This window comes from Bos javanicus, chromosome 1 (assembly GCF_032452875.1).
Source record: "Bos javanicus breed banteng chromosome 1, ARS-OSU_banteng_1.0, whole genome shotgun sequence".
Classification (NCBI taxonomy): domain Eukaryota; kingdom Metazoa; phylum Chordata; class Mammalia; order Artiodactyla; family Bovidae; genus Bos; species Bos javanicus.
Window position 1 is genome coordinate 1,614,102 of NC_083868.1, and position 20,736 is coordinate 1,634,837.

At 42.5% G+C, this 20,736-nt stretch overlaps 1 long non-coding RNA gene across 1 annotated transcript in view; it reads right to left on the bottom strand.

Moving 5' to 3' along the window:
- Positions 1–1,718: 1,718 nt before the first annotated feature.
- The window catches only part of LOC133240592 (uncharacterized), an 83,025-nt gene continuing 64,007 nt past the window's right edge, over positions 1,719–20,736 (bottom strand). The window contains exon 4 of the long non-coding RNA XR_009734455.1: positions 1,719–3,929. This is a non-coding gene — a long non-coding RNA (uncharacterized LOC133240592). The remainder of the gene's footprint in view (positions 3,930–20,736) is intronic.

Consider the following 20,736-nt stretch of genomic DNA (forward strand, 5'->3'; position numbering starts at 1 on the left):
AAAAAAAAAAAATGAAACTATATCCCCAAATACATGAACTGGAATTATTTTTATCAATTACTTAGTGTATCAACTATCCCCACACAAAGTAATTACAATTAATTAACTCATTTTCATTATTTAACTACAACTAAATAATTTAACTTTCAAATAATTAGCTTTATTTAATTACCTACACAGTATAGCTTTACTAACTTCCTTGCGTGTTTGCCTATTTTCCACTTCTTTTCTGGTGAAACTATTTTACTTATCAAAAAAATCAAAAAATAATAATACAATTGAATTAAGAAATAAAAAGTTCAGTGTGTAGGTATTTTTGAACCACTGTCTTTCATTCTGCCTTCCCAGCCTCTGCTCCATGTCTGGTCTTCGTCTGGAATCTCAAAAGCAACTCAAGCAAGAATGTTTCTCAAAAGCCCTCAAAATCAAATCTTGATATCAATAACCAGATGTTTGTCCTTGACGAGGTGTCAGACAGTGCTATTCCTGCACAACCTGGAGATGCCAAGCAGAGGGGTGCATTTGGAGGCCCCTTAAAGTCCTACCCGCCCAGTGGTGCTCCCAGTGTTGGCAACAATTATATGGCTCCCACACTTTGGGGCAGCAGTCCAGCCCTGTCTATTCAAGGTTTAATGCACAAACCTTGGACCCAACACTCATTCTATAGATCTGCTCACACACTTACAAAAAGGTGTCTGCATAATACGCTCCCTGCAGTGTTTTTTGAAATAGCAAATGTCTGAAAAACAGACCTGATGTCTATCAATAGAGAGTCATTGCTTCCAAGCGTGCTAAGTCACTTCAGTCCTGTCCAACTCTTTGTGACCCCATGGACTGTTGCCCGCCTGGATCCACAGTCCATGGGATTCTCCAGGCAAGAATACTGGAGTGGGTTGCCATGCCTTCCTCCAGGGGATCTTCTCAATCCAGGGATGGAACCTGTCTCCTGCATTGCAGGCAGATTCTTTACCATGTACCGGAAATCCACTATAGCTACTGAGAACATGAGGTAAAGCTACATGTGTGGATAGAAAAATATATCCAAACTACAAATTAAAAATTTAAGTCTGCAAAACAAGTATCTTGATCTCATTTGTGCTAAAAGAGGGGTGCGGGAAGACCTGTTTGCACATAAACAACATTTCTGGAAAGGTCCAGGAGAAGTGAGACTTCTGGGGCTTGGGGAGGGAGGGGTGGCTGGTTGGGACTCTTTTTCCTTCCACTTTACAGCCTTTGGTAATGTTTTCACTCTTTGTCACGAGCAATAATAACTTTTAAAGCTCTGCCTCCTGACGTTTTAGGGCAGGCCTAGACAAAGTGAGAGATGCAGACCACCGAGCCAGGCGAGCGCTCTCAAGTCTGGGGCGTTCGTTTCCACAGCAGAGACGTGCCCACAAAGCAGTGAGGGTCATCTCAGGGCAGTGCTTCTCAAACTTTTCCACAGAAGTACCCCCGATGACAGAACAGAACAAACACAGAGCCTCAGGGGAGGAAGGAAATTGGCCCAAATCTCTGCTTCAAGCAAAATTTCTTTCGCATTCAGACTATCTTAAAATTTCAGGCTAATTTTGATTTTTTTTACTCCACAATAGAGTCATCTTTGAATTCTTGTAGAAAATAACTTTCTCCTCAAATCTTGTTTGTGGAATTCTGGTCACAATATTGGTAAATCCTTTACTTCCACTTTAAATGGATAAAGGTTCCTGTTAAGATAAAACTTAATGAGAAAAAAATTTATTCGTAGTCTCTAAGGGAAGAAAAGTAAAACTGGTGATGGGAACTCAAGATGAGGGATTTGTGGAAAACTGTGCCTCTGTGTGTGTGTGTGTGTGTGTGTGTGTGTGTGTGTGTGTGTATTCTCAGTTGTGTTTGACTTTGTGATCCCAAGGACTGTAGCTCACCAGGCTCCTCTTGTCCATGGAATTTTCCAGGCAAGAATACTGGAACGGGTTGCCATTTCCTACTCCAGGGATCTTCCCGACCCAGGGATCGAATCTGCATCTCCAGCATTAGCAGGAAGATTCTTTACCACATACTAGGACTTGATAAAGGCCAAGAGTTGCAAATTTAATGTTCATGTGGAAAAAAAAAAAAGTCTGATCCTGACTCTAGAGCACACAGAGTCAGAACTGGGCTGCAATTTGCAAGCACTGTTTAGACCTGAGAGAAGAAAAGGGTTAGGATTGGAAACGTTCTACCCACCAGTCTGAGAAGTGACAAGGAAGCTGTTCATCTACTTGGACTTTGAGGAAGAAAAAGAGAAAAATACTGGATATCAGAAATCCAGGCCAGTGCTGTTAAAGAAGGTAAGTTCATACTATTTGCCTGGTAGAGTGACTTTAAGCCACACCAATGTTAAAAGCAGTCCAGCAATTAAGAAATTCATATGGACCCTGGAAGAGGGAGCAAAAGCTAAAACTGTTTTCTAAAGGTGGTCCTCAAACCCAGGGTACTGGGGCTTACCATAAAAATATGAACCACACTAAAGATAAACAGAATTAAAAACTTCATGAGGAAATGAATCACCATGAGGGAGAATCACAGATATAACAAATAAGAAAAATTGCATATCAAGAACCAAAGATAATAGGATAGTATAAAAGAGATATCTAATACATTTAAAAATATAAAGGAAAAAACATAAACTGTAGAAACAGAATGCAAATAGAACAGGAATATTGCCAGAGGACCAAACAGAAGTCTGAGAAAGGAAACATATAAACTTTCTATAGGAAAATGCAATTAATGTAATTATAGTTGCCATAGATGAAGAGAGTGTTAGGGAACTGGGAGATTAGAGGAAGTTATCCAATATGCCCCCAAAAATAAAGAGATGGAAAATGTGAGAGAGAAGTTAAGAAACATGAATATTTGAATGGGAAAACCCAACATAAATCTAAAATGAGTTACAATACAAAAAAGAAAAATTAGGTAATAATCAAAGACATGATGGCTGAGAATTCTTCAATAACAAAGTTAAGACATGAACCCACAGTTAAAGCAGTATTCAGTTCAGTTCAGTTCATTTCAGTCGCTCAGTCATGTCCAACTCTTTGAGACCCCATGAATCACAGTACGCCAGGCCTCCCTGTCCATCACCAACTCCCAGAGTTCACCCAGACTCATGTCCATTGAGTCGGTGATGCCATCCAGCCATCACATCCTCTGTCATCCCCTTCTCCTCCTGCCCCCAATCCCTCCCAGCATCAAGACTTTTCCAATGAGTCAACTCTTCGCATGAGGTGGCCAAAGTATTGGAGTTTCAGCTTTAGCATCAGTCCTTCCAGAGAACACCCAGGACTAATCTCCTTTAGGATGGACTGGTTGGATCTCCTTTCAGTCCAAGGGGCTCTCAAGAGTCTTCTCCAACACCACAGTTCAAAACCATCAATTCTTCGGCGTTCAGCTTTCTTTATAGTCCAACTCTCACATCCATACATGACCACTGGAAAAAACATAGCCTTGACTAGACAGACCTTTGTTGGCAAAGTAATGTCTCTGCTTTTGAATATGCTATCTAGATTGGTTATAACTTTCCTTCCAAGGAGTAAGTGTCTTTTAATTTCATGGCTGAAATCACCATCTGCAGTGATTTTGGAGCCCAGAAAAATAAAGTCTGACACTGTTTCCACTGTTTCCCCATCTATTTTCCATGAAGTGATGGGACTGGATGCCATGATCTTAGTTTTCTGAATGTTGAGCTTTAAGCCAACTTTTTCACTCTCCTCTTTCACTTTCATCAAGAGGCTTTTTAGTTCCTCTTCACTTTCTGCCATAAGGGTGGTGTCATCTGCATATCTGAGGTTATTGATATTTCTCCTGGCAATCTTGATTCCAGCTTGTGCTTCTTCCAGCCCAGCATTTCTCATGATGTACTCTGCATATAAGTTAAATAAGCAGGGTGACAATATACAGCCTTATACTGAAACCTAAAAAGGATAATTAAAATGAATGCATTCCCAGATACATCATAGTGAAACTACAGAATATCAAAGACAAAGAGAAAAATAAATCTTCAAAGGTTTTGAGGACAAATGAGAAAAAATTTAACAAGGCTAAGAGAGAACAAAATTATATAATAAACGTAAAACATAGAGAACATCTTCTTCTCAAGTGACCACAGGACCAACCTCAAAATTTCCAGAAACAAAAACAGAACAGAAAACATTCTTTAATGACAATGCAGAAATTGCTGTCAAAAATACAAAAACAAAAAGCCCTAGCTAGATGGAAATCTTTAACCATTCTTTCAAAGAAATGTTGAGTCTGAGAAAAAATATTAATACAAACTTATATTGCAGATAACAGAAGGTCGTAATAAAAAAGACACACCATCAGTATTTATGGCAATACAGTTAAAGCAGAGCTTAATGAAGAAGCATGGTCTTATATACGTTTACTACTGTAATATGCTAAGTCACTTCAGTCATCTCAGACTCTGTGTGACCCCATAGACAGCAGCCCACCAGGCTCCCCCGTCCCTGGGATTCTCCAGGCAAGAACACTGGAGTGGATTGCCATTTCCTTCTCCAATGCATGAAAGTGAAAAGTGAAAGTGAAGTCGCTTAGTCGTGTCCGACCCTCAGCGACCCCATGGACTGCAGCCCTCCAGGCTCCTCCATCCATGGGATTTTCCAGGCAAGAGTACTGGAGTGGGGTTACTAATATAAAGTAACATAATAAAAGCAACATAATAAAAAAGTTAGAAAAAATCAAATAAACTGAAGGATATACGAGCTGAAGGAATAAATTAATAAATTTAGAATACAGTGATCATAAAACAAGACTGTGGAACTATTTAACAAATTCAAAAATTTGTTTCTTTGTAAAAACAAAATATCAATAAAATATACAAACTTATGGCTGATAAAATCAAAAGGAAGGAAGGCAAATATACAAAATGAGATTAAATGAATCCAAACAACTGGATAAACCATGGAAATTAAGCAAATCATATTAAAAATAATTTGTCCAATGTTATAAAAATAAATTTTCAAATACATTTGAAATCATGGATGAAAAGGACAGTATCCTAGAACTGAGCTCTCCAATACAGGAGCTACTAACCGCATGTGAAAACTGAGCATCTAAAATGTGGCTAGCCAAACGTTCTTAAGGAAATAACCATAGTACCAAAACCTGAGAAGGATTTCACACAGAAGACTCATAAATTAATTTCACTTACAGATATTAACGCAACAAACAAATGATGACAACAGCAAAAACTAAATAAAATATTGACAATTAGTGTACTTGACCTTCCAGGTAAGAATACAATGGACCAGAAAGATCAATGCTCTCTCAACAATAACACCAGTCAGATATATTTGAAATATTTGTATTTTAAAGACAGTGGAAAACCATGAGAACAACAAGGACCAGACAGACACAGAATTTTCAGAGGAAGAAGAGATCATCTCAAATCACCTGGCAATTATCAGGTAACTAATGTCAGCTTGGCTCAAACAGAAGGACACTATAGGGTAAGGTGGTTGAGTGGCAACACTGACTCAATGGACATGAGTTTGAGCAAACTCTGGGAGATAGTGAAGGACAGAGGAGCCTGGCATGCTGCAGTCCATGGGATCACAAAGAGTCAGACATGACTGAGCAACTGAGCAAAAACATATGGTAAGAGAAACCGGTAGAGTTTTTGGTTAGTGCAAAGGGTTGGAAGTTGAAAGAACCCAAAATACAAGACTAATTTCCCCCTTGAAACATTTGTTAAGTTCCAGGGTAGTCGAGATGCCTGGGGGCTGGGGTAAAAAGGCAGAATGGAATATTCTGCAGTCTTGTAGTTCCTTAGGAAGCAAAGTCCCATCAGAAAGAGAGGTCTGCAAAACACATGACCAGTCTTCCCCTCAAGACATTTGCCAAATTTTAACTTGTTTGGGGTGATGCTTAGCTCAAACAGTCAAAAAAGAAGGACTTTCAGGGCAAACCCAAGGTGGAATGCATTTTGCTAAAGTAGAATCCAGCCCCTACCCAACTCGGTCCCTGAGTAGACTGAAGCAATCTGCTCTTTGCCTTAACTGCAGAACAGAAGGGAAGGGCAAACTTCACTGTAGGAAGATATCATCTGAGGCCTTTATGAGTCTTTAAAAAAATAGTAAATGTATTGAAGAAAATAATTAGAATCTATGAAGATAAGCTTGAGCAAGCTCTGGGAGATGGTGAAGGGCAGGGAAGCCTGGCATGCTGCAGTCTCTGGGGTTGCAAAGAGTCCGACACAACTGAGGGACTAAGCACTGCACTGCAGAATATTCTCTAACACCACACACACAATAGACTCCAAAGAAAAGACCTAAGTATAACACTGGATACCATAAAACTCCTAGAGGAAAACATAGGCAGAACACTCTTTGATATAAATCATAGCAGTATTTTGTGGGTCTGTCTCCTAAGGAAAAAAAAGAAAGAAAGCAGAAATAAACAAGTGGGACCTAAACAAACTGAAGAGCTTTTGAAAAGCAAAGGAAGCCATCAACAAAAAGAAAGGGCCACCTACTGAATGAGCAAGTGAAAGGAAAGTGAAAGTGTTAGTCACTCAGTTGTGTCCAAATCTTTGTGATCCCATGGGCTGTAGCCCACAGGCTCCTCTGTCCATGGGATTCTCCAGGCAAGAGTACTCCAGTGGTAGCCATTCCCTTCTCCAGGGATCAAACCTAGGTCTTCCTGACCCAGAGATTGACCAGATCTCCCACATTGCAGGCAGATTCTTTCCTATCTGAGCCATTGAATGAGGAAAGATATTTACAAGTGATTTATCTAATGAGTTAATACCCAAGATATACAAAGAACTCATACATCTCTACATCCAAAAAAAAAAGTTAAAAGATGGAAGAGGATTTAAGTAGACATATTTCCAAAGAAGACATGAAAAGATGCCCAAGATCACTAACCATCGGGGAAATGTAAATAAAAACCCTAATGAGATATCACCTCAAACCTGTCAGGATGGTTATTATCAGAAAGACAACACATTCAAGTCTTGGTGAGGATGTGGAGAGAAGGGAACAATCATGAACTTTTGGTGAGAATCCAAATTTGTACAAAGGAAAGCAATATGGAGATACCTCAAAACACTAAAAATAGAATTCCCATGAAAGTGAAAAAGTGAATGTGTTAGTCACTCAGTTGAGTCCAGCTCTCTGTGATCCCATGGACTGTGGCCTACCAGTCTCTTTGGGATTCATCAGGCAAGGATACTGAATTGGGTTGTCATTTCCTTTAGGGAATCTTCCTGACCCAGGGAGCAAACCCAGGTCTCCCACACTACAGGCAGATTCTTTACAGTTTAAGCCACCAGTTCAGTTCAGTTCAGTCGCTCAGTCTTGTCTGATGGTTGGCTTTTGTGACCGCATGGACTGCAGCACACCAGGCCTCCCTGTCCATCACCAACTCTCAGAGTTTACTCAAACTCATGTCCATTAAGTCGGTGATGCCATCCAACCATCTCATCCTCTGTCACTCCCTTCTCCTCCTACCTTCAACCTTTCCCAGCATCAGGGTCTTTTCCAATGAGTCAGCTCTTCGCATCAGGTGGCCAAAGTATTGGAGTTTCAGATTCAGCATCAGTCCTTCTAATGAACACCCAGGACTGTTAGGATGGACTGGTTGGATCTCCTTGCAGTCCAAGAGACTCTCAGGAGTCTTCTCCAACACCACAGTTCAAAAGCATCAATTCTTCAGTGCTCGCATCCATACATGACTACTGGAAAAACCATCTAACAGAATGTGGTCCACTGGAGAAGGGAATGGCAAACCACTTCAGCATTCTTGCCTTGAGAACCCCATGAACAGTATAAAAAGGCAAAAAGATAAGACACTGAAAGATGAACTCTCAGGTCAGTAGGTGCCTAATATGGTACTGGAGATCAGTGGAGAAATAACTCCAGAAAGAATGAAGGGATGGAGCCAAAACAAAAACAACACCCAGTTGTGGATGTGACTGGTGATAGAAGCAAGGTCCGATGCTGTAAACAGCAATATTGCATAGGAACCTGGAATGTTAGGTCCATGAATTAAGGCAAATTGAAAGTGGTCAAACAGGGGATGGCAAGAGTGAACATCAACATTCTAGGAATCAGGAAACTAAAATGGACTGGAATGGGTGAATTTAACTCAGATGACCATTATATCTACTACTGTGGGCAGGAATCCCTTAGAAGAAACGGAGTAGCCATCATGGTCAACAAAAGAGTCTGAAATACAGTACTTGGGTACAATCTCAAAAACGATAGAATGATCTCTGTTCATTACCAAGGCAAACCATTCAATATCACGGTAATCCAAGCCTATGCCCTGACCAGTAACACTGAAGAAGCTGAAGTTTAACACTTCTATGAAGACCTACAAGACCTTTTAGAACTAACACCCAAAAAAGATGTCCTTTTCATTATAGGGGACTGGAATGCAAGATTAGGAAGTCAAGAAACACCTGGAGTAACAGGCAAATTTGGCCTTGGAGTATGGAATGAAACAAGAGTACAGAATGACCAGTGCATTCCCTTGGCAAAATAACGCACTGGTCATAGCAAACACCCTCTTCCAACAACACAAGGGAAGAACTCTACACATGGACATCATCAGATGGCAAACACTGAAATCAGACTGATCATATTCTTTGCAGCCAAAGATGGAGAAGCTCGATACAGCCAGCAAAAACAAGACAGGGAGATGACTGTGGCTCAGATTATGAACTCCTTACTGCGAAATTCAAATTTAAATTGAAGAAAGTGGAAAAACAGCTGGACTATTCAGGTATGACCTAAATCAAATTCCTTATGATTATACAGTGGAAGTGAGAAATAGATTTAAGGGACTAGATCTGATAGAAAGAGTGCCTGATGAACCATGGACGGAGGTTCATGACATTGTACAGGAGACAGGGAGCAAGACCATCCTTAAGAAAAAGAAATGCAAAAAAGTAAAATGGCTGTCTGAGGCCTTACAAATAGCTGTGAAAAGAAGAGAAGCCAAAAACAAAGGAGAAAAGGAAAGATATAACCATTTGAATGCAGAGTTCCAAAGAATAGCAAGGAGAGATAAGAAAGCCTTCCTCAGAGATCAATGCAAAGAAATAGAGGAAAATAATAGAATGGGAAAGACTAGAGATCTCTTCAAGAAAATCAGAGATACCAAGGGAACATTTCATGCAAAGATGGGCTCAATAAAGGACAGAAATGGTATGGACCTAACAGAAGCAGAAGATATTAAGAAGAGGTGTCAAGAATACACAGAAGAACTGTACAAAAAAGAGCTTCATGACCCAGATAATCATGATGGTGTGATCACTCACCTAGAGCCAGACATCCTGCAATGTGGAAGTCAAGTGGGCCTTACGAAGCATCACTACGAAAAAAGCTAGTGGAGGTGATGGAATTCCAGTTGAGCTATTTCAAATCCTCAAAGATGATGCTGTGAAAGTGCTGCACTCAATATGTTAGCAAATTTGGGGAAGTCAGAAGTGGCCACAGGACTGGAAATAGTCAGTTTTCATTCCAGTCCCAAAGAAAGGCAATGTCGAAGAATGCTCAAACTACTGCACAACTGACTCATCTCACAGGCTAGTAAAGTGATGCTCAAGATTCTCCAAGCCAGGCTTCAGCAATATGTGAACCATGAACTTCCAGATGTTCAAGCTGGTTTTAGAAAAGGCAGAGGAACCAGAGATCAAATTGCCAACATCCGCTGGATCATTAAGAAATGGTAAAGACTTAACCCTTAATCCAGAAATGAGACAATTGTTTGTTCACTATCACATCATTTCATTTTCTACCAGCAGCACTAGCCAACACAATTAGACCAAAACAAAAGTTGAGCAAAACAAGTAAGACTATCACTATTACAGGTGATTTGTTTTGTACTTTGAAACCCCAAGGAAAAATGTGTGAAAACAACTACAATCAATAAGAGAATGAAATAGGATATGTAAAATTAATATTCAGAAATCAATAGCCTTTGTTTGTATAAACAAAATAAATGAGTCAATAAAATGGAAGAAAATACCTCATATACAATAAAAAGATAAAACTAGCTTAAAAGATACATATTTACATAATCTTTTAAACATTCATAAGAAAAAAAGACAGAGATACAGAGAGAAAGACAAATAAATGAAAAAACATACCATGTTCTTGGATAACAAAACTTAGCTTTGTGTCAATTTCCTTAGCACATAAATGTTAATGGGCTTCCCAGGTGGTGCAGTGGTAAAGAACCTGCCTGCCGATGCAGGAGATGCAATAGACATAGGTTCCATCCCTGGGTCTGGAGGATCCCCGGAGAAGGAAATGACAACCTGCTCCAGTATTCTTGCCTGGGAAATCCCATGGACAGAGGAGCCTGGCAGGCTACAGCAAAGGGTATCTCAAAGAGTCGGACACGACTGAGTGACTGAGCACATATATGAATGTTAACTAATAAGTACCATCCCAATAAAAATACAAAAAGCAATTTTTATCTATACAAAATGATTCTAACTTTCACATGGAAAAATAATCAATAGCGTGGGTAATTCTGATAAAGAAAAGGAGAAGGAATAGCTACACCATATGTTAAAATATACTTAAAGTCTTCAATAACTAAAACTTTGTAATAGTAGAATATTATTTTGTCAGACCAACAGATGGCACAGAATTGAAAATCCTGAAAAATACCCAAATATATATGGAAATGTTTAAGATAATGCAGGCATCTCAAACACATGGGGAAAAGATGGACTATTCAAAAAGTTGTGTTGATACCAAACATTTTTTAGATAGATTTTGCATCCACAGTAGAACAAATTCCAGTTTTATATCAAAGTTTTAAATATAAAAAATAAAACATAAGAACACTAAAGCCAAAATGGAAGATGAGGGAAGTCTTGGTTTTCATACTTTTCAGCAGTATGAAAAGGCAACATCTAGAAGTCACAATATAAATGGTTGACAATTTCGACTACAAGGAAATCAAAATTTTCTGCATTGCAGGAACAAAACTAATTTTTTAAAATACCCAAACAAACACAAAATGAGAGATACAGGTAATTCATACCACAAAGAGCTAATTTCCCCAATACTATATAAAGAGCTCCTGCATATTGATGAGACAAAAGACCAAAAAACAATATAAGGATAGGCATGAGTATGGACATTTTACACAACACATATTTGGTTTTGAAACATGAAAATATACTCAACGTCAACCATAAGAAATATACAAATTAAAACCACATTGATTTTTAAAAATTTACCAGAAATGGCAAAAATCTGATGACAAAACTCTATTGGTGGGCCGGGAGACACAGATCTTCTCCCTCCTACATTGCTACTAGAAGCAGAAATTGTCATAGCCCCTGCAGAGAGTAATTTGGCAACATCTGTCCATATTAGAGATGCATTTACCCTTTGACCCAGCAAAAATTTCACTTTTAGGAGTATACCTTCTGTATATACATGATTATGTACTCCATGAAGAACTTCAAAGTTATTTGTGACAACGCTGTCTAAAAGCAAAAGACTGCAACAACTTAAATGTCCATCTAGAGGGGATCTTTGTACATTTTGGATTTGTAAGAGATAGTAAAGAAGAATGATGACATTTTGCCATCCTGGACCATCATGGAGAAGGTCTAAGACATGCTACCTGAGAAGAACGAGGTACAGAATGCTGGATCATGAACTACTAAGCAACTGGAAAAAGAACTGGGAGTTGGTTAGAAACGAATGAAAATTAAAACACAACAACCCAAAACCTGTGGGACACTGTAAAAGCAGTGCTAAGGGGAAAGTTCATAGCAATACAGGCATACCTCAAGAAACAAGAAAAAAAGTCAAATAAATAACCTAACTCTACACTTAAAGCAACTAGAAAAGGAAGAAATGAAGAACCCCAGGGTTAGTAGAAGGAAAGAAATCTTAAAAATTAGGGCAGAAATAAATGCAAAAGAAACAAAAGAGACCATAGCAAAAATCAACAAAGCCAAAAGCTGTTTCTTTAAAAGGATAAATAAAATTGACAAACCATTGGCCACACTCATCAAGACACAAAGGGAGAAAAATCAAATCAATAAAATTAGAAATGAAAATGGAGAGATCACAACAGACAACACAGAAATACAAAGGATCATAAGAGACTACTATCAGCAATAATATGCCAATAAAATGGACAACTTGGAAGAAATGGACAAATTCTTTGAAAAGTACAACTTTCCAAAACTGAACCAGGAAGAAACAGAAAATCTTAACAGACCCATCACAAGCATGGAAATTGAAACTGTAATCAGAAATCTTCCAGCAAACAAAAGCTGGGGTCCAGACGGCTTCACAGCTGAATTCTACCAAAAGTTTAGAGAAGAGCTAACACCTATCCTACTCAAAGTCTTCCAGAAAATTGCAGAGGAAGGTAAACTTCCAAACTCATTCTATGAGGCCACCATCACCCTAATACCAAAACCTGACAAAGATGCCACAAAAAAAAAAGAAAAGAAAAGAAAAGAAAACTACAGGCCAATATCACTGATGAACATAGATGCAAAAATCCTTAACAAAATTCTAGCAATCAGAATCCAACAACACGTTAAAAAGATCATACACCATGACCAAGGGGGCTTTATCCCAGGGATACAAGGATTCTTCAATATCCGCAAATCAATCAATGTAATACACCACATTAACAAATTGAAAAATAAAAGCCATATGATTATCTCAGTAGATGCAGAGAAAGCCTCTGACAAAATTCAACGTCCATTTATGATAAAAACTCTCCAGAAAGGAGAAATAGAAGGAACATACCTCAACATAATAAAAGCTATATATGACAAACCTACAGTAAACATTATCCTCAATGGTGAAAAATTGAAAGCCTTTCCCCTAAAGTCAGGAACAAGACAAGGGTGCCCACTTTCACCACTACTATTCAACATAGTTTTGGAAGTTTTGGCCACAGCAATCAGAGCAGAAAAAGAAATAAAAGGAATCCAAATTGGAAAAGAAAAAGTAAAACTCTCACTGTTTGCAGATGACATGATCCTCTACATAGAAAACCCTAAAGACTCCACCAGAAAATTACTAGAGCTAATCAATGAATATAGTAAAGTTGCAGGATATAAAATCAACACACAGAAATCCCTTGCATTCCTATACACTAATAATGAGAAAATAGAGAAATTAAGGAAACAATTCCATTCACCATTGCAGCGAAAAAATAAAATACTTAGGAATATATCAGCCTAAAGAAACAAAAGATCTATATATAGAAAACTATAAAACACTGGTGAAAGAAATCAAAGTGGACACTAATAATGGAGAAATATACCGTGTTCATGGATCAGAAGAATCAATATAGTGAAAATGAGTATACTACCCAAAGCAATCTATAGATTCAATGCAATCCCTATCAAGCTACCAAAGGTACAGTATGGTACTGGCACAAAGACAGAAATATAGATCAATGGAACAAAATAGAAAGCCCAGAGATAAATCCACGCACCCATGGACACCTTATATTTGACAAAGGAGGCAAGAATATACAATGGAGAAAAGACAATCTCTTTAACAAGTGGTGCTGGGACAACTGGTCAACCACTTGTAAAAGAATGAAACTAGAACACTTTCTCCGAGAAAGTCTTGTTGAAACTTGTTGCTGGGTCAACAACAAACTTGTTGACCCAGCAACAAACTTCCCAGCACCACTTGTTAAAGAGATTGTCTTTTCTCCATTGTATACCACTTGTAAAAGAATGAAACTAGAACACTTTCTTGGAGAAGGTGATGGCACCCCACTCCAGTGCTCTTGCCTAGAAAATCCCATGGGTGGAGGAACCTGGTAGGCTGCAGTCCATGGGGTCGCGAAGAGTCAGACACGACAGAAAATTCACTTTCCCTTTTCACTTTCATGCATTGGAGAAGGAAATGGCAACCCACTCCAGTGTTATTGCCTGGAGAATCCCAGGGACAGGGGAGCCTGGTGAGCTGCTGTCTATGGGGTCGCACAGAGTTGGATACGACTGAAGCGACTTAGCAGCAGCAGCAGCAGAACACTTTCTAACACCATACACAAAAATAAACTCAAAATAGATTAAAGATCTAATCGTAAGACCAGAAACTATAAAGCTCTTAGAGGAGAACATAGGCAGAACACTTTCCGACATAAATCACAGCAGGATCCTCTATGACCCACCTCCCAGAATACTGGAAATAAAAGGAAAAATAAACAAATGGGACCTAATTAAAATTAAAAGCTTCTGCACAACAAAGGAAACTATAAGCAAGGTGAAAAGACAGCCTTCAGAATGGGAGAAAATAATAGCAAATGAAGCAACTGACAAACAACTAATCTCAAAAATATACAAGCAACTCCTGCAGCTCAATTCCAGAAAAATAAACGACCCAATCAAAAAATGGGCCAAAGAACTAAACAGACATTTCTCCAAAGAAAACATACAGATGGCTAACAAACACATGAAAAGATGCTCAACCTCACTCATTATCAGAGAAATGCAAATCAAAACCACAATGAGGTACCATTTCACACCAGTCAGAATGACTGCTATCCAAAAGTCTACAAGCAATAAATGCTGGAGAGGGTGTGGAGAAAAGGGAACCCTCTTACACTGTTGGTGGGAATGCAAACTAGTACAGCCACTATGGAGAACAGTGTGGAGATTCCTTAAAAAACTGGAAATAGAACTGCCATACGACCCAGCAATCCCACTACTGGGCATATACACTGAGGAAACCAGAATTGAAAGAGACACGTGTACCCCAATGTTCATTGCAGCACTGTTTATAATAGCCAGGACATGGAAGCAACCTAGATGTCCATCAGCAGATGAAAGGATAAGAAAGCAGTGGTACATATACACAATGGAGTATTACTCAGCCATTAAAAAGAATACATTTGAATTAGTTCTAATGAGGTGGATGAAACTGGAGCCTATTATACAGAGTGAAGTAAGCCAGAAAGAAAAACACCAATACAGTGTACTAACGCATATATACGGAATTTAGAAAGATGGTAACGATAACCCTGTATGTGAGACAGCAAAAGAGACACAGATGTATAGAACAGTCTTGTGAGGACAGCCTCATAGAGAAGGAGATCCGCCAGTAAGGGAAGGGAGGGCCCTGGCGGCCACGCCCTGCCCCCGCCCGCCCGGCCCCCAAGGGACATTAAAAACAAAACGCTAATAATTTATTAGATGTAAAGCCCCTTCCTTCCCCATCCCCTGCTTTCATTACAGTATTTAAACCTGGGGACTTCACCGCTCTCTCCCCCACCACGGAGGGAGGGTGGGTGGGAACTCCCCCCCAATCTCAGTGAGGAGAGCCCTGAGCCGCCCCGGGGCAAAGAGGGGTGTGGACAGGGTTCCCCCAAATCAGTATCCCCCTGGGCTAGTAGTATGATCAGGAAAGGGTTAGTGAGAGCCAAGAGGGGTACCTGGTGCCATGGCTGGAGACCTGGTGGGGGCAGACGGACCAGGGGCTGCCCGCCCCAGTTCTTACCTCCCCTCCCCTCAAGTCCCGCTGGGATTTAGCACCCCAGGGAAGTGGAGCCTCCAGCCCCTAGGGGGTTGCATGAGAAGGGAGAGGGTGCTGAGCGGAAGGAAAGAGTCCAGCTCTGAGCCAGGGGGACTGACCTGGGGGTTGGGGGTGGGCATGGCTGACACTGGAAAATGGGATTTTGCACTGGTTTTTTTGGTTTTTTGTGGGAGAGGGAGAGGGTGGGGCAATTTGGGGGAATGGCACTGAAACATGTATAATATAAGAAACGCATCGCCAGTCCTCGTTCGATACAGGATGCTGGTGCACTGGGATGACCCGGAGGGATGGTAAGGGGAGGGAGGTGGGAGGGGAGTTCAGGATGGGGAACACGTGTACGCCTGTGGTGGATTCATGTTGATGTGTGGCAGAATCAATAATATATGTAAAGTAATTAGCCTCCAAGTAAAATAAATAAATTTGAATTTAAAAGAAAAGAATTGGGAGTTGGGGGAAGACTGTATTCAATTCGCTCGTCTGTGCAGAAGAAGCAAGGAGGGGGAGAAAGGGAGGGAGGAAGGGGAGGAGGAAGAGAATCTCTAGAACGATAAACAACAAATTAATAGCACTGGCTACCTTTTGTTGGGGGAGAGATAAGAACTGAGCAGATGGGAAAGTATGCTTTCCACTGTGCAATGTTGTATAATTGTTGATTTCCTGAACCATATGTTATACTACTTATTCAAAACGTTAAATGAGTAAAACGTTTCGTTATGAGGAGGAGGCCGAAGACAATGGCCCCTCTCTCTTCCTCTCGCCCCCAGAGCGGCAGGGCTCCAGCTGAGCATGCCTGGTTGTCTTGGTTTCACAGAGCCAGCCCCAGTGGGCATAGCTGATTCTCTGAAGGTTATGGGACTTGATAAGGCCTGCCCAGGGAGGGCAAGGGTGATGCTAGAGCTGGAAGCCCAGGGCTGGGTCACCCTGCAGTGATGAATCCTGTGATTTCAGAGTGGAGCCCCTAACCTCCAGGGAAGCGGGTAGGAACACAGCTGGCCAGGTCTTCAAAGAGTTCTGAGTGTGGCAAAGCATTGTGGGCTTTTCCGAACTGGCCTCATCCAATGTCTCCATCCTTGATCACCCTCCTCGCCCGGTCAGAGCAGCTCAGATTGTGGGCTGACAACTCTGACCCACCCAGGAGAGGCTGCAGGCCGGCCGGACAGGGGAGAGGAGACCTCTCTCTCGACTTCAGGCGCTCCCTCTGTCCACATCGACTTTCACCATCCCTGGCCGCCTACTAAGATCTCAGCACAATCCCAGGAGGCCCCTGGGGTTCCCAAAGCTCCCAGTTTCCTCCTGCTTGGGGGGGCCCTCCCTACAATTTAGCAAGTCTGAGAAACTGTTTTATATTGGTCACTTACTACTTTTCTGCAGCTAAACCAGATTCCTGACAGGACTGTGGCCTCTTTAAAGCATGCCTCTGCGTTCTACTTCCTCCTGTTCTCCAGAGTCCCCAGCACATTATCAAACACAGCAAAGCTTTTGATAAATGCTTGCAGGTGGATTTCTTTTTTTTTTTTTTTTTGGACTTCCCTTGTGGCTCAGCTGGTAAAGAATCCACCTGCAATACAGGAGACCTGGGTTCGATCCCTGGGTTGGGAAGATGCCCTGGAGAAGGGAAAGGATACCACTCCAGTATTCTGGCCTGGAGAATTCCATGGTCCATGAGGTCGCAAAGAGTCGGACACGACTGAGCGACTTTTACTTCACATGCAGGTGGCTTTTCAGTATCCAAATTAGAAAGAAAGCTGCATTGCAGTCAGTTAAGATCCAAGGTGGCTCCTCAGCTGTGCTGTCCAATGATTGCTCAGAACTTTCATGGTGAAAGCCCTCCAGCCTTTCCTAACAATCCAGGCTCCCTACCTCCACCCAGCCGGTCCCTGACCTCAGCCCCATCACTCAGTCCCCTCTAGGGACAGTACCTGTTCCTCCAACTCAGAGGACCACAGTCCTACCTCAGGCCCTTTGCAACCTCTGGCAACCTCCCCACCCTGCACCTTAAATGCCTAGAATGTTCTTCTTCCAGAAATCCATAGAGCTTACCCCCTCACCTCCCTGTCAGGCCTCTGCTGAAAGACCAGCTCCTCAATGAGGTCCTACCTCCTCACTCCCTTCAAAATCACTCCCCCTGTCCCCCTTGCGTGTTTTAGTTTTCTCCACTGGAAACACACCTTTGTTTTCTTATTTATCATCTGTCTCCCCCATCACAATGGGAGTGTCCCAAGAGCAGGCACTGTTGTGTTTTCTTCACTGCTGTACGCCCCAGCACATAGTAGGTATTTAGTAAATATTTACTGACTACATTAATACAAGTATTGATTGATTGATTGATTAGCCATGACTCTCCATCAAAGTTTTGTTGTTCAGTTGCTCAGTCGTGTCCAACTCTTTGTGACCCCATGGACTGCAGCACACCAGGCTTCCCTGTCCTTCACTATCTCCTGGAGTTCCTCATGTCCACTGAGTCGGTGATGCCATCAAACCATCTCATCCTCTGTCATCCCTTTCTCCTCCCGCCTTCAATCTTTCCTAGCATCAGAGTCTTTTCCAGTGAGTCAGTTCTTCACATCAGGTGGCCAAAGTATTGGAGCTTCAGCTTCAGAATCAGTCCTTCCAATGAGTATTCAGAGTTGATTTCCTTTTAGGATTGACGGGTTTGATCTCCTTGCTGTCCAAAGAACTCTCAAGAGTGTTCTCCAGCACCACAGTTTGAAAAGGTCAAAGTTAATTCAACTAAATTAACATAGATTGTTCATGCATGTGGACTAAAAGAAACAACAACACTTGGATAGATTTCTTGACAGCTTTATAGACATAATTTCACTTTCTTTTAGTGTCAGGAATTATCCAAATTTTGCAGAGATAAAAACTAAGATTCAGGGAAGTTAGGAGATTCTCCAGGACCTTCAGCTGGGCACTAGCAGAACTGGGGTGGCTGTTTTTCTGGTCTCCTGTCTCCTGAAGCTCAGCTCAACTCATCTAGCTCAGGACTGGGGATGGCCCTTTCTTATCTTTCTGTTCTGCAGGTTCTTCCTGAAGCTTCATATTCTCCTTTAAGAAGAAACACCTGTATTTTCTCCTTTCCTTCTGTTTTCCCCCTCCCAGATCTCAGGGCACGTTGTCCCCTTGCCCTCCCAGCCCCTCTCTAATCCCAGAGGAAGCCTTTGTGACTGTCTTCTGGCAGAGGCTCTCCTGGGCACTCTAATTTTTGGACTCTGTTCACTAGGTTCTTTTATATTGTGAGGAGCAGAAACAGGCCTGGATCCCATGAAATCATGGGGATTTATGGCAGTAATTCACGTGGAGTTAAGAAAGATAGGGATCTCATAACACAGCCCAGCTTCATGGAAATGCTTGCCCAGCAGCCTCGCTCCAGGGGCTGGAACACCGGGCCCCGGTGTCTCCTCTGCTCTGTCTGGCTAACTTCTGTCCTTACAGCTCCGATCGGCATCCCCCTTCTACCCCGCAAAGGCAGACCACGATGTCCCTCCTTTGTGGCCCTGCAATTATCTCTGGATCACTGCACTGGTCCTCCTGTCCTGGGTCTCTGCACCTTCACGAAATACACACCTTTGCTGACTCCTAACCCTTCGCTCTCTAGGACCCACCGGCCCCCTCTAAAAGGGCGCCCGCAGTTCGCGGTTGGATAGAAAGGGGGCCCCCAGCTCATTCATTCTCCGCACACATATCGGGTTGCAAAGCCCAGCGGAGGCACTTGGAGGGGACAGTTGCGCACCGGACAGTTGTTGCCTGGGTGGGCGAGGGGTGGGGGCAGTGGTTTATATTTATATCACACACACGCGCGCACACACACACACCCCGTATGAGCGGAAGATGCCATCATAGCCCCCCTCCCCCGCTCCCCGCAATGATTCAGGCTTCGCCAGCCTTTTCTTGGATTGGCTGAAAGCATCTTTCGCAGAGGTGCGGAGAACCAGACAATTATAAAAACGCCGCCTGCCCTGGGACTCGTGTGACAGCGCCCCGAAACCGGGCGGCTTTGGGGGTTCTCGCAGCGGCGGGGCCCGGCCGGGGATCGCGGGGAGCCCAGGGCTACAGGATGCGGGGCGCGCGCCGCCGCCAGAGGCCGCCGCAGCCGCCCCGGGCCGGCGCATGGAATTTTCCACCGTTCAGCTCCAGCTTGCATGGTCGCGTCTCATTGGCCGAGCGGGGGTGTCTGTCCCCGCTGGGGGACGCAGATTAGATTAGCCTGGGAGCCCTCCTCAGTGGGTTTGGCAGGGCTCTTGATTAATCAGGTCAGCGGGGCCAGGGAAGGGGGGGACGAGGGGACGGTACGAGCCAGAGGCGCCCGCGTCTTGTTTTCAAACCCATCTAAGCTCCGGCCTTTGGATGTTACCTTCCCGCACAGAAAATGCTCCAGGGAGCCGGGAACGGTCAAGGGCAGCGATCAGAATTTGTCTCTTTCATACTAACATTCCCCTCAGAACCACTGGAAAAGAAGATTCCAGAAGCCCGAGTCCCGCCGCCTCCCCCATCCCTCGCCGCACCCCCCGCCCCTCTTTTGAGTCTCCTTCTGGGTCTGGCATTTAACCCTTTGAGCCGCAGAGCCTTCCAGGGATTCTCCTTGACAGTGACTTTCGCAGATGCCCCCATCCAGATCAGAATTTCAGAACCAAACCAGGATCTGCGCACACCCATCCTCCCCTCCTCCCCTGGGGTCAGTCAAGAAATGCAGACAGCGAGACAGAAATAGGGAGAGTGACTCTTTTCTGCGCCTTGAAAAATCGGCATGAGCTGCCCCCACACTGATGTTCAAACAGGCAGCAAGACCTGAGAAACCATCGCTGTGCTCTGCTAGATTGTCTGCGAGTAATGGGGTTTATGCATGACCCCCTTGTGTTGATTTATGATTTAAAAACTCCCCTTGTTTTGTTTTCTCCTGAAGTTTCTGGCATGAGGGAGCTCCTTTCTGAGACTTAACTGTTAAATCTGCCGCAAAGGCCCGCCCTGGCCCTCAATGGATGTATGGTGAGTGAATGAAGGATCTTCCCTGCAGTCTAGGTCCTTAGAATGACCGCAGTATGAGCTTCTGGGTCCTAGTGTTGGTTGTATAATTTACTGGTCATATGACCTGAAACCACTCAATTTCTTTGAGCCTCAGATTCCTTGCTTTTAAAATGGTGTTCATAGGTTCCTCAAAAAGTTAGGTAGAGAAATACCATTTGACCCAGCTATTCCAGTCCTAGGTATA